Source organism: Dendropsophus ebraccatus, chromosome 3, assembly GCF_027789765.1.
Source record: "Dendropsophus ebraccatus isolate aDenEbr1 chromosome 3, aDenEbr1.pat, whole genome shotgun sequence".
Classification (NCBI taxonomy): domain Eukaryota; kingdom Metazoa; phylum Chordata; class Amphibia; order Anura; family Hylidae; genus Dendropsophus; species Dendropsophus ebraccatus.
This window is the reverse complement of record NC_091456.1, coordinates 188,187,363-188,200,332: the sequence shown is the minus strand read 5'-3', so window position 1 is coordinate 188,200,332 and position 12,970 is coordinate 188,187,363. Positions and strand designations below refer to the sequence as shown.

Here is a 12,970-nt window from a genome sequence, read left to right as displayed (position 1 = left end):
AGGAGAGTATAATGGTGAGCAAGAAGATAAGAAAGGAAAGAACAGAAGGGAAAGATCATCCCGGACTCCTGTCCCAAAACGTGTCCCAGGACGCCCATACATTGTTAAACTTTTCAACCGTATTATTCAGAATAGCTGTGAGAGATTCCAGGACGTCCGGGACTCCGGACGCCCCTAAACCATGTCAGTAAATCTAGGGAAGACGGAGGAGAGGTGCTGTTCCAGTGAAGAGAAATAAGGTAGTTGCTAGCCGTGAGTATATGGAGGAGAATTCTGGCAGTGCGAGACTCAATGGACCTGGGGGGGGGGGGGGGACATTAAGAAGAAAGTGCAGTGGGGTAAGGGGAACCTGTATATCCAGGACCTCCCGTATGGTATTCCGCACTATTACCCAATATAATGTGATTAGGGGGCAATCCCAGAATATGTGAAATAGCGTTCCAGGAGCGGACTGGCATCTCCAGCATGTACTAGGATAGGCAGGATTAAATTTCTGAAGAAGGTGGGGTGTGTGGTATCATTGTGTGAGCAATTTATATTGTTTTGCTTTCATAAAATTTAAACTTAAAATAAATAAATAAATAAATGTTCCTTAAAATGTCTCTATTCCCATCCTTGATGTGAGGTGTTAATTTTTGCGCCATGATCTGTACTTTCTATCGGTACCTTGCTTGCGTGTATGCCACTATTTAATCACTTTTTATTATAATTTTTCTGGATTTTATGTGACCAAAAATCAGCAATTTTGCACATTGGTGGAGTTTTGCGCTTATGCAGTTTACCGTGCGAGATCAGGAATGTGATAAGTTAATAGTTCAGGCGATTCAAACAGTTTCCTCGCTCCCGGCATCATATTGATACATCATGCTGTGCGGGAAAACAGTCCAGGGCAGACATTCAACGTCCCTGTCGTCCGTGTTTCTTGGACAGAAGATGGAACGTGGGAATGCAGCCAAAAAGTTCCTGTTTCTAGATAGTTCCTCTAGTACATAGCAAGTAATGTCCATTAGGGTCCATCTGCAGACCTCTAGACAGTCCACAGAGAGTCTGTGGGTGTAGAAGTGGCAGCCAATATGGTGTAAGATACTACCTCTAGTTCCAGGGGAACGACTGCCACTACAGGAAAAGGTGAGATGGTGTGTCCTGACTTTGGGATTGGATATAAAGCAAAATGTGATGTGGTGTTTCCCACTGTGGCACTGCTCCTGAAGCAGAAAGTGAGATGGTGTGTCCCAACTTTTTCACTACCCCTAAAGCAAAATTTGAGATGGTGTCTACCTACTTGGGGACTGCCACTAGAGGAGAAGTTGAGGTGGTGTCTGCCAATTTGGGGACTGCCTTAGAAGTAGAAGGGATTGTCAAGGTGAATTCGGGAGGTGGGTGGATAGCTTCTGGTGAAGGTGTCAAACACAGACCCTAAAGCATCTCCAGCAGGGCCTGCGCAGGTTGTTGTGGCTCTTCTTCCTCCCACACCACAGGTTCTTTTGCTGATGGTGGTTCCCAAGGCAACACAAAACCCGCTGGGTTATGGCAGTAGACCACCATCGTAGTGGCTCCCCCCCCCCCCCCCCGCATAGGTGTACTCCAGATTGTGCATATAGTCCAGGTAGTATCCCCTCTTGATACAGTGGTGACTCACAAAAAAAAAAAAAAAAAAACCCTGACAAAGCCGTATCCTCTCATTTTATTAATTTCCTGGACCATACAGGACACTGTTTCCCCGGTTTTGGACATCCCAGAAGTCTTTGCACTGCCCACTCCTGCTCTTTCTTTTCTCTGAACAGCTCCTATACTTCCGAGGTGGATCGGAGAGAGTAGTTTCTTCCACAGGAGGGGTGTCTTGTCTCTCTGACAGCTTTTTGGGCCTAAGCCACTTGGAGGGGCCTGAGGCAAGCTTGACTGCCTCTCTGTGACTGCTGCACACTCAGTATGGCTTGATGGCCTCTATGGGACAGCTGCACGCTCAGTATAACTTGACGATCTCTCAGGGACTTCTAGACTCCAGCCAGCTACTTGAGCATCTGGGCCTAATATGGCTTCCCAGTAGGATGATGGTGGACTGCATGGAACTGGCTGTTCATCCCATTCAGACTGGATAGCCTCCCAGTAGCTGGGCGGTGGTGTCAGGGGAACTGCTCTCCACAATGGGGGATATTTATGAAGAGCTTTGCGCATATTTTTAGATGAACACTTGGATTTTTCACCCATTTTTGGTCTAAGTTCTATTTATGAACCAGTATTGAACAGGCAAATATTTATTAGATGCGACTTTTTTTTTTTTTTTTTTTTTTAATCTGCCAGTTTTGAGTTTTCACCCAAAAGATCGCAAAATCCGGGATTAGCGCGGCCATTTTCTCTCCTAATAACTAAGACAGGACTACAAGACAGGGAATAGGTAAAAGCGGTAAGCTGAAAGACTTCACTGCGGATTGCTAGGTTCCTTAGGGGTCGCACCGACTGCTAGCTCTACCCACAAGGTGGGGCCTACGTCCCTGCTCTATGTCACAAGGTGCCCATAGACAGCGATAAGTGGAGGATTCATATCCATGGATGTAGGTATCTTCTCTTAAAAGCCCCTCAGTTGAGTACCTCAGGGTCTAGTAAGGCCCCAATGAGCCTGTAGTAACCCTCAGTCCTCGCCTCTTAGAGTCAGCCAACCTATAGTATTCAAACAATTAAACAAATAAAGTATTCAAGTATTATTCCTCCAGTGAGAAGCTGTGTACACAAATCTACAGATACCTGATGAGATATATATATATATATATATATATATATATATATATATATATTGCCCCTTTACTTAAAGGGGTTGTCCGGGATATTTTAAAGTGACTGTACCACCAGGCCCAGGCTGAAGCACTGGAGGCGGGCCGACCCTCCCTTAGTGGGAAGAAACTTCAGCCCCTCCATGACGTGACTCCATTAGAATCAATGGAACCCTATCATAGAGGGGCTAGGATTTCCTCCCACTAAGGGTGGGTCGGCCTCCTCCAGTACTTCAGCCTGGGCCTGGTGGTACATTCACTTTAATAAACTAGCATTGCATTGACCTCTGTGGTTGTTGCATATTCTACATACATTTTTTTTTTTTTTTTTTTTTTTTTAGAGCGCTTACTGTGTTCTCAGGCTTAGTCACATGACCACCCTGCCTGTATTGTATTTACTTCCTGTGATGTCACATTCCCTTTCTGTTTCCTGTTCCTGCCAGTGAGGGAACAGTGAGTCATCAGGTGGGCGGGGTTATGCATCCACATGGATTAAGCCACACCCCTAACCTCTAACATCTGAGCCCAGAAGAAACTACAGCAGTAAGGACAGCATGACAAACTACAATCTCTGTACAGCACTGCAGCATAGGTTGGAGATATAAACAGTAAAGAAAGGAACTATGGGGATAATTTATCAAAACTTGTGCAGAGGAACAGGGAAGCAGTTGCCCATAGCGACCAATCAGATTATAGGTTTCATTTTCCAAGGCCTTTTTAAAAATGAAAGAAGCAATCTGATGTACACATACAGCTCAGCTACATGTACATTACATATATACAGCTCAGCTACATGTACATTACACATATACAGCTCAGCTACATGTACATTACACATATACAGCTCAGCTACATGTACATTACACACATATACAGCTCAGCTACATGTACATTACACACATATACAGCTCAGCTACATGTACATTACACACATATACAGCTCAGCTACATGTACATTACACATATACAGCTCAGCTACATGTACATTACATATATACAGCTCAGCTACATGTACATTACACATATACAGCTCAGCTACATGTACATTACACATATATAGCTCAGCTACATGTACATTACACACATACAGCTCAGCTACATGTACATTACACATATATACAGCTCAGCTACATGTACATTACACATATATACAGCTCAGCTACATGTACATTACACATATATAGCTCAGCTACATGTACATTACACATATATAGCTCAGCTACATGTACATTACACACATACAGCTCAGCTACATGTACATTACACATATATACAGCTCAGCTACATGTACATTACACATATATACAGCTCAGCTACATGTACATTACACACATATACAGCTCAGCTACATGTACATTACACATATACAGCTCAGCTACATGTACATTACACACATACAGCTCAGCTACATGTACATTACACATATACAGCTCAGCTACATGTACATTACACACATATACAGCTCAGCTACATGTACATTACGCACATACAGCTCAGCTACATGTACATTACATATATACAGCTCAGCTACATGTACAATACACATATACAGCTCAGCTACATGTACATTACACATATATACAGCTCAGCTACATGTACATTACACACATACAGCTCAGCTACATGTACATTACACACACATACAGCTCAGCTACATGTACATTACACATATACAGCTCAGCTACATGTACATTACACATATACAGCTCAGCTACATGTACATTACACATATACAGCTCAGCTACATGTACATTACACACACATACAGCTCAGCTACATGTACATTACACATATACAGCTCAGCTACATGTACATTACACATATACAGCTCAGCTACATGTACATTACACATATATACAGCTCAGCTACATGTACATTACACATATACAGCTCAGCTACATGTACATTACATATATACAGCTCAGCTACATGTACATTACACATATACAGCTCAGCTACATGTACATTACACACACATACAGCTCAGCTACATGTACATTACACACATATACGGCTCAGCTACATGTACATTACACACATACAGCTCAGCTACATGTACATTACATATATACAGCTCAGCTACATGTACATTACACACATATACAGCTCAGCTACATGTACATTACGCATATACAGCTCAGCTACATGTACATTACACACATACAGCTCAGCTACATGTACATTACACACATATACAGCTCAGCTACATGTACATTACACACATACAGCTCAGCTACATGTACATTACACATATACAGCTCAGCTACATGTACATTACACACATATACAGCTCAGCTACATGTACATTACACATATACAGCTCACCTACATGTACATTACACACATACAGCTCAGCTACATGTACATTACACATATACAGCTCAGCTACATGTACATTACACACATATACAGCTCAGCTACATGTACATTACACATACAGCTCAGCTACATGTACATTACATATATACAGCTCAGCTACATGTACATTACACATATACAGCTCAGCTACATGTACATTACACATATACAGCTCAGCTACATGTACATTACATATATACAGCTCAGCTACATGTACATTACACACATACAGCTCAGCTACATGTACATTACACATATACAGCTCAGCTACATGTACATTACACACATACAGCTCAGCTACATGTACATTACACATATATACAGCTCAGCTACATGTACATTACACATATATACAGCTCAGCTACATGTACATTACACACATATACAGCTCAGCTACATGTACATTACACATATACAGCTCAGCTACATGTACATTACACACATACAGCTCAGCTACATGTACATTACACATATACAGCTCAGCTACATGTACATTACACACATATACAGCTCAGCTACATGTACATTACGCACATACAGCTCAGCTACATGTACATTACATATATACAGCTCAGCTACATGTACAATACACATATACAGCTCAGCTACATGTACATTACACATATATACAGCTCAGCTACATGTACATTACACACATACAGCTCAGCTACATGTACATTACATATATACAGCTCAGCTACATGTACATTACACATATACAGCTCAGCTACATGTACATTACACACACATACAGCTCAGCTACATGTACATTACACATATACAGCTCAGCTACATGTACATTACACATATATACAGCTCAGCTACATGTACATTACACATATACAGCTCAGCTACATGTACATTACACACACATACAGCTCAGCTACATGTACATTACACACATATACGGCTCAGCTACATGTACATTACACACATACAGCTCAGCTACATGTACATTACATATATACAGCTCAGCTACATGTACATTACACACATATACAGCTCAGCTACATGTACATTACGCATATACAGCTCAGCTACATGTACATTACACACATACAGCTCAGCTACATGTACATTACACACATATACAGCTCAGCTACATGTACATTACACATACAGCTCAGCTACATGTACATTACATATATACAGCTCAGCTACATGTACATTACACATATACAGCTCAGCTACATGTACATTACACATATACAGCTCAGCTACATGTACATTACACACATACAGCTCAGCTACATGTACATTACACATATACAGCTCAGCTACATGTACATTACACACAGCGCTCTGCTGCAGGCATATATAACACACACATACACAGCTCTGCTCCACACACATCACACACACACAGCTCTGCTCCACACACATCACTTCAGCTCATCCAGCACAGCAGAGTAGATGTGGAGTGTATTGTCTCCTGTGACGTCAGCAGAAGGGGCGGGGCTGTGCTGAGGTTACAGGAAGCAGGAAACTACCGAACTATATACTCCTGTATACTGAGAAACAGAGGGAAGGAAACTCCAATATCCACAGTAAGATGGGAGGAGAGGACTGGTGTGTGGGGTCTGTATACAGGGGGAGAGGACTGGTGTGTGGGGTCTGTATACAGGGGGAGAGGACTGGTGTGTGGGGTCTGTATACAGGGGGAGGACTGGTGTGTGTGGTCTGTATACAGGGGAGAGGACTGGTGTGGGGGGTCTGTATACAGGGGGAGAGGACTGGTGTGTGGGGTCTATATACAGGGGAGAGGACTGGTGTGTGGGGTCTGTATACAGGGGAGAGGACTGGTGTGTGTGTGGGGTCTGTATACAGGGGAGAGAACTGGTGTGTGGGGTCTGTATACAGGGGGAGAGGACTGGTGTGTGGGGGGTCTGTATACAGGGGGATAGGACTGGTGTGTGGGGTCTGTATACAGGGGGAGAGGACTGGTGTGTGGGGTCTGTATACAGGGGGAGAGGACTGGTGTGTGGGGGTCTGTATACAGGGGGAGAGGACTGGTGTGTGGGGGGTCTGTATACAGGGGAATAGGACTGGTGTGTGGGGTCTATATACAGGGGAGAGGACTGGTGTGTGGGGTCTGTATACAGGGGAGAGGACTGGTGTGTGTGTGGGGTCTGTATACAGGGGGAGAGGACTGGTGTGTGGGGGGTCTGTATACAGGGGGATAGGACTGGTGTGTGGGGTCTGTATACAGGGGGAGAGGACTGGTGTGTGGGGTCTGTATACAGGGGGAGAGGACTGGTGTGTGTGTGGGGTCTGTATACAGGGGGAGAGGACTGGTGTGTGGGGTCTGTATACAGGGGAGAGGACTGGTGTGTGGGGTCTGTATACAGGAGGAGAGGACTGGTGTGTGGGGTCTGTATACAGGAGGAGAGGACTGGTGTGTGGGGTCTGTATACAGGAGGAGAGGACTGGTGTGTGGGGTCTGTATACAGGGGGAGAGGACTGGTGTGTGGGGTCTGTATACAGGGGGAGAGGACTGGTGTGTGGGGTCTGTATAGAGGGGGGAGAGGACTGGTGTGTGGGGTCTGTATACAGGGGGGGAGGACTGGTGGTGGTGGGGTCTGTATACAGGGGGAGAGGACTGGTGTGTGGGGTCTGTATACAGGGGGGAGAGGACTGGTGTGTGGGGTCTGTATACAGGGGGGGAGGACTGGTGGTGGTGGGGTCTGTATACAGGGGTGATTCTAGCCTCTCTGCTGCCCGAGGCGAACTATAGAATGACGCCCCCCCCCCCCCCCCCCCCCGTCAATCCGCCCACATTATAATCCACTACTGCCCCCTCTCCCCCCTCCCTTATAGATGGTCCCCCTCTTTCCCCTCCCTTATAGATGGTCCCCCTCTTTCCCCTCCCTTATAGATGGTCCCCCTCTTCCCCCCTTATAGATGGTCCCCCTCTTCCCCCCCCCTTATAGTTGGTCCCCCTCTTCCCTCTCTCCCCCCCTTATAGATGGTCCCCCTCTCCCCCCCCCCCTTATAGATGGTCCCCCTCTTCCCTCTCTCCCCCTCCCTTATAGATGGTCCCCTCTCCCTTATAGATGGTCCCCCTCCCCCCCTTATACATGGTCCCCCTCTCCCCCCTCCCTTATAGATGCCCCCTTATAGATGGTCCCCCTCTTTCCCCCTCCCTTATAGATGGTCCCCCTCTCCCCCTTATACATGGTCCCCCTCTTCCCCCCCCTTATAGACGGTCCCCCTCCCGCCCCTCCCTTATAGATGGTCCCCCCCTTATAGATGGTCCCCCTCTTTCCCCCCTCCCTTATAGATGGCCCCCCCCTTATAGATGGTCCCCCTCTTTCCCCCCTCCCTTATAGATGCCCCCCCCTATAGATGGTCCCCCTCTTCCCTCTCCCCCTCCCTTATAGATGATCCCCCCCTTATAGATCGTCCCCCTCTTTCCCCCCTCCCTTATAGATCGTCCCCCTCTTTCCCCCCTCCCTTATAGATGGCCCCCTTCCCCCCCTACCTTATAGATGGTCCCCCTCTCCCCCCCCCCCCTGCACAGCAGATAAAACAAAAACAAAAAACAGCACACAACTCACCTGCCCTCCGTTCCCCCGTCGAGCCTCTCTGGTCTGGTCCCGGCTGATGTGCGGCTGCCCGGGGTGTCCCGTCCTGTCCCCGGCAGCGCGCGCATCACAGAGCTCCCCGTGCGCCTGTGCCTGTGACTTCCGGCGCACGGGGAGCTCTCTGATGCGCGCGCTGCCGGGGACAGGACGGGACACCCCGGGCAGCCGCACATCAGCCGGGGGACTAAGGCTGCATTCCCACGTTCCGTGATCCTGACGGATCACGGACGTGGAATGCATGTACTGGAGCCCCCCCGCCCCCGGGAAGTATCTGTAATGAGATGCTGTGAGCGGGGGAGACTGTATTCATAAGCGCCGCGCTGTAGTATCAGCACCGCGCGGCTGATTTAGTACAGCGCGGCGCTTATGAATACAGTCTCCCCCGCTCACAGCATCTCATTACAGATACTGCCCGGGGGCGGGGGGCTCCAGTACATGGTACAGTCAGGGCCGTTTTAATACATTGGTGGGCCCAGTGCACAGCCCTCAAGAGTGGGCCCCCCCTTACCTTTCTGCACATTGTATAATGTACTGAATTTGCCCCCACACTGTATCAAGAGCCCCAATACATACAGTAGTTACCTTATAACACTATTTCCACCATTCAGTGATTACATATTACATAAAAACTGCACTAAACAAAACAGAAAGATATCACCATTGATACCATTACATAATACCGCCACACCATGACCCCTATCAGTACAAGCCTATAACAGAGTGAAGTTACATCCAGTGACTCACCGGAGGCGTCTTCTCCGATCAGAGTCTGTCACCTTTTCTTTTTCTCTCCATCCAGCGTGGGCCACCTTGAAGTCTTCTCCTGGCTGTGAATCTTCTCTCCAGAATCTGCCAGACAAATATTTTAGGCTCCAACACATACAGTAGTTAGGTCCCTTGTACCCCTATACAGTAGTTACACCCCTCTGTACTCCTACATAGTTACACCCCTCTGTGCCTCCATAGTTTTAAGGTGTCCCTGTAGTATATAGACCCTCATGTGCTCCTCCAGTTATATACAGCCCTCCTGTGCGCTCCCCCATTAGTATATAGCCCCCCTGTGCACTCTCCCCAGTAGTATATAGCCCCCTGTGCTTACCCACAATAGTATATAGCCCCCCTGTGCTCTCCCCCAATAGTATATAGCCCCCCTATGCTCTCCCACAATAGTATATAGCCCCCCTGTGCTCTCCCACAATAGTATATAGCCCCCCTGTGCTCTCCCACAATAGTATATAGCCCCCTGTGCTCTCCCCCAATAGTATATAGCCCCCCTGTGCTCTCCCACAATAGTATATAGCCCCCCTGTGCTCTCCCCCAATAGTATATAGCCCCCCTGTGCTCCCCCTCAATAGTATATAGCCCCCCTGTGCTCTCCATAATATATAGCCCCCTGTGCTCTCCCCCATAGTATATAGACCCCTGTGCTCCCCAATAGTATATAGCTCCCCTGTGCTCCCCAATAGTATATGGCCCCTGTGCTCCCCAATAGTATATAGCTAACCTGTGCTCCCCAATAGTATATAACCCCCTGTGCTCCCCCATACTATATAGCCCCCTGTGCTCCCCCATAGTATATAGCCCCCTGTGCTCCCCAGTAGTATATAGCCCCCTGTGCTCCCCATAGTATATAGCTCCCCTGTGCTCCCCAATAGTATATAGCTCCCCTGTGCTCCCCCATAGTATATAGCTCCCCTGTGCTCCCCCATAGTATATAGCCCCCTGTGCTCCCCCATAGTATATAGCCCCCTGTGCTCCACCATAGTATATAGCCCCCTGTGCTCCACAATAGTATATAGCCCCCGTTCTCCCCCATAGTATATAGCCCCCCTGTGCTCCCCAATAGTATATAGCCCCCGTTCTCCCCCATAGTATATAGCCCCCCTGTGCTCCCCAATAGTATATAGCCCCCGTTCTCCCCCATAGTATATAGCCCCCTGTGCTCCCCATAGTATATAGCTCCCCTGTGCTCCCCCATAGTATATAGCTCCCCTGTGCTCCCCCATAGTATATAGCCCCCTGTGCTCCCCAATAGTATATAGCCCCCGTTCTCCCCCATAGTATATAGCCCCCCTGTGCTCCCCAATAGTATATAGCCCCCCTGTGCTCCCCAATAGTATATAGCCCCCGTTCTCCCCCATAGTATATAGCCCCCGTTCTCCCCCATAGTATATAGCCCCCTGTTCTCCCCCATAGTATATAGCTCCCCTGTGCTCCCCAATAGTATATAGCCCCCTGTGCTCCCCCATAGTATATAGCTCCCCTGTGCTCCCCAATAGTATATAGCCCCCGTTCTCCCCCATAGTATATAGCCCCCTGTTCTCCCCCATAGTATATAGCTCCCCTGTGCTCCCCCAAAGTATATAGCTCCCCTGTGCTCCCCCCCCCCCCCCCGTAGTATATAGCTCCCCCCCCCCCCCCCGTAGTATATAGCTCCCCCCCCCCCCCCCCCCCCCCGTAGTATATAGCTCCCCCTCCCATATAACATTGAAAAAAAACAAACACTGTTACTCACCTGGGTCCACGCGTTCCTCTTCTCTTCCCTCTTGAGGCCGCACTTCCTGCGGTCACAAGAGGCTGCACTCCCCTCACCCTCGCGCCGACGTTCCAGTGACGTCGGGCGCTAGAGGGAGAGCGCGGCCTCTTGTGACCGCAGGAAGTGCGGCCACAAGAGTGAGTGACTGACAGGGAGGGAGCCAATGGCTCTCTCTCTGTCAGTGTCGCTGCTGCTGCAGCGCTGAAGCGCCGCAGCAGCAGCGGACGGGGGCAGCGGCGGACGGGGGGGCCCTGCAGGGGGCGCCATGGAGGGGTAAGTAGATTACCCATCCATGGCGCTCCCCCCTGACAGGCTGGTGGCCGGAGCCCTGTGCGACCGCACTGGTCGCACATAGCAACGGCCGGCCTGCTCGGGGGGGCCCCTTTAACCAGGGGGCCCGGTGCACGTGCACCATGTGCCCTCTGGTTAAAGCGGCCCTGGGTACAGTCAGTGGCGGATTATAATGTGGGCGGCCGCCCGAACCGCTCATATTATAATCTGCCACTGAATGCCGCCCCCATGATGACAGCTGGTGGCGCCGCCTGAGGCAGACGATTCAGGTCGCCTCATGATTGCGGCGCCCCTGTCTGTATACAGGGGAGAGGACTGGTGTGTGGGGTCTGTATACAGGGGGAGAGGACTGGTGTGTGTGTGGGGTCTGTATACAGGGGGAGAGGACTGGTGTGTGGGGTCTGTATACAGGGGGAGAGGACTGGTGTGTGTGTGGGGTCTGTATACAGGGGGAGAGGACTGGTGTGTGGGGTCTGTATACAGGGGAGAGGACTGATGTGTGGGGTCTGTATACAGGGGGAGAGGACTGGTGTGTGGGGGTCTGTATACAGGGGGAGAGGACTGGTGTGGGGTCTGTATACAGGGGAGAGGACTGGTGTGTGGGGTCTGTATACAGGGGGAGAGGACTGGTGTGTGGGGTCTCTATACAGGGGGAGAGGACTGGTGTGTGGGGTCTGTATACAGGGGAGAGGACGTGTGTGTGGGGTCTGTATACAGGGGGAGAGGACGTGTGTGTGGGGTCTGTATACAGGGGGAGAGGACTGGTGTGTGGGGTCTGTATACAGGGGGAGAGGACTGGTGTGTGGGGGGTCTGTATACAGGGGGAGAGGACTGGTGTGTGTGGTCTGTATACAGGGGAGAGAGGACTGGTGTGTGGTCTGTATACAGGGGAGAGAGGACTGGTGTGTGGGGGTCTGTATACAGGGGAGAGGACTGGTGTGTGGGGGTCTGTATACAGGGGAGAGGACTGGTGTGTGGGGGTCTGTATACAGGGGAGAGGACTGGTGTGTGGGGTCTGTATACAGGGAAAGAGGACTGGTGTGTGGGGTCTGTATACAGGGGGAGAGGACTGGTGTGTGGGGTCTGTATACAGGGGGAGAGGACTGGTGTGTGTGGGGTCTGTATACAGGGGGAGAGGACTGGTGTGTGGGGTCTGTATACAGGGGGAGAGGACTGGTGTGTGGGGGGTCTGTATACAGGGGAGAGGACTGGTGTGTGTGGTCTGTATACAGGGGGAGAGGACTGGTGTGTGTGTGGGAGCTTGATGTTATGATTATGCTGCCCTCTTTTATACTGTATACATATAAACCACATAATTCTTTAGCAAAAAAATATATAATTTTATTAAATTAATACAAATCACAAATATAGAAAATCATGTATTCAATGTGAGGAGAAGAGGAAGACACAAGTACAGCGGAAAAAAGAGCCAA

The 12,970-nt window shown here is 48.9% G+C and overlaps 1 pseudogene; it reads left to right on the top strand.

Annotated features, from left to right (window-relative positions):
* Positions 1–12,970, top strand: part of LOC138786597 (zinc finger protein 208-like) — a 646,972-nt pseudogene that overhangs the window by 577,598 nt on the left and 56,404 nt on the right.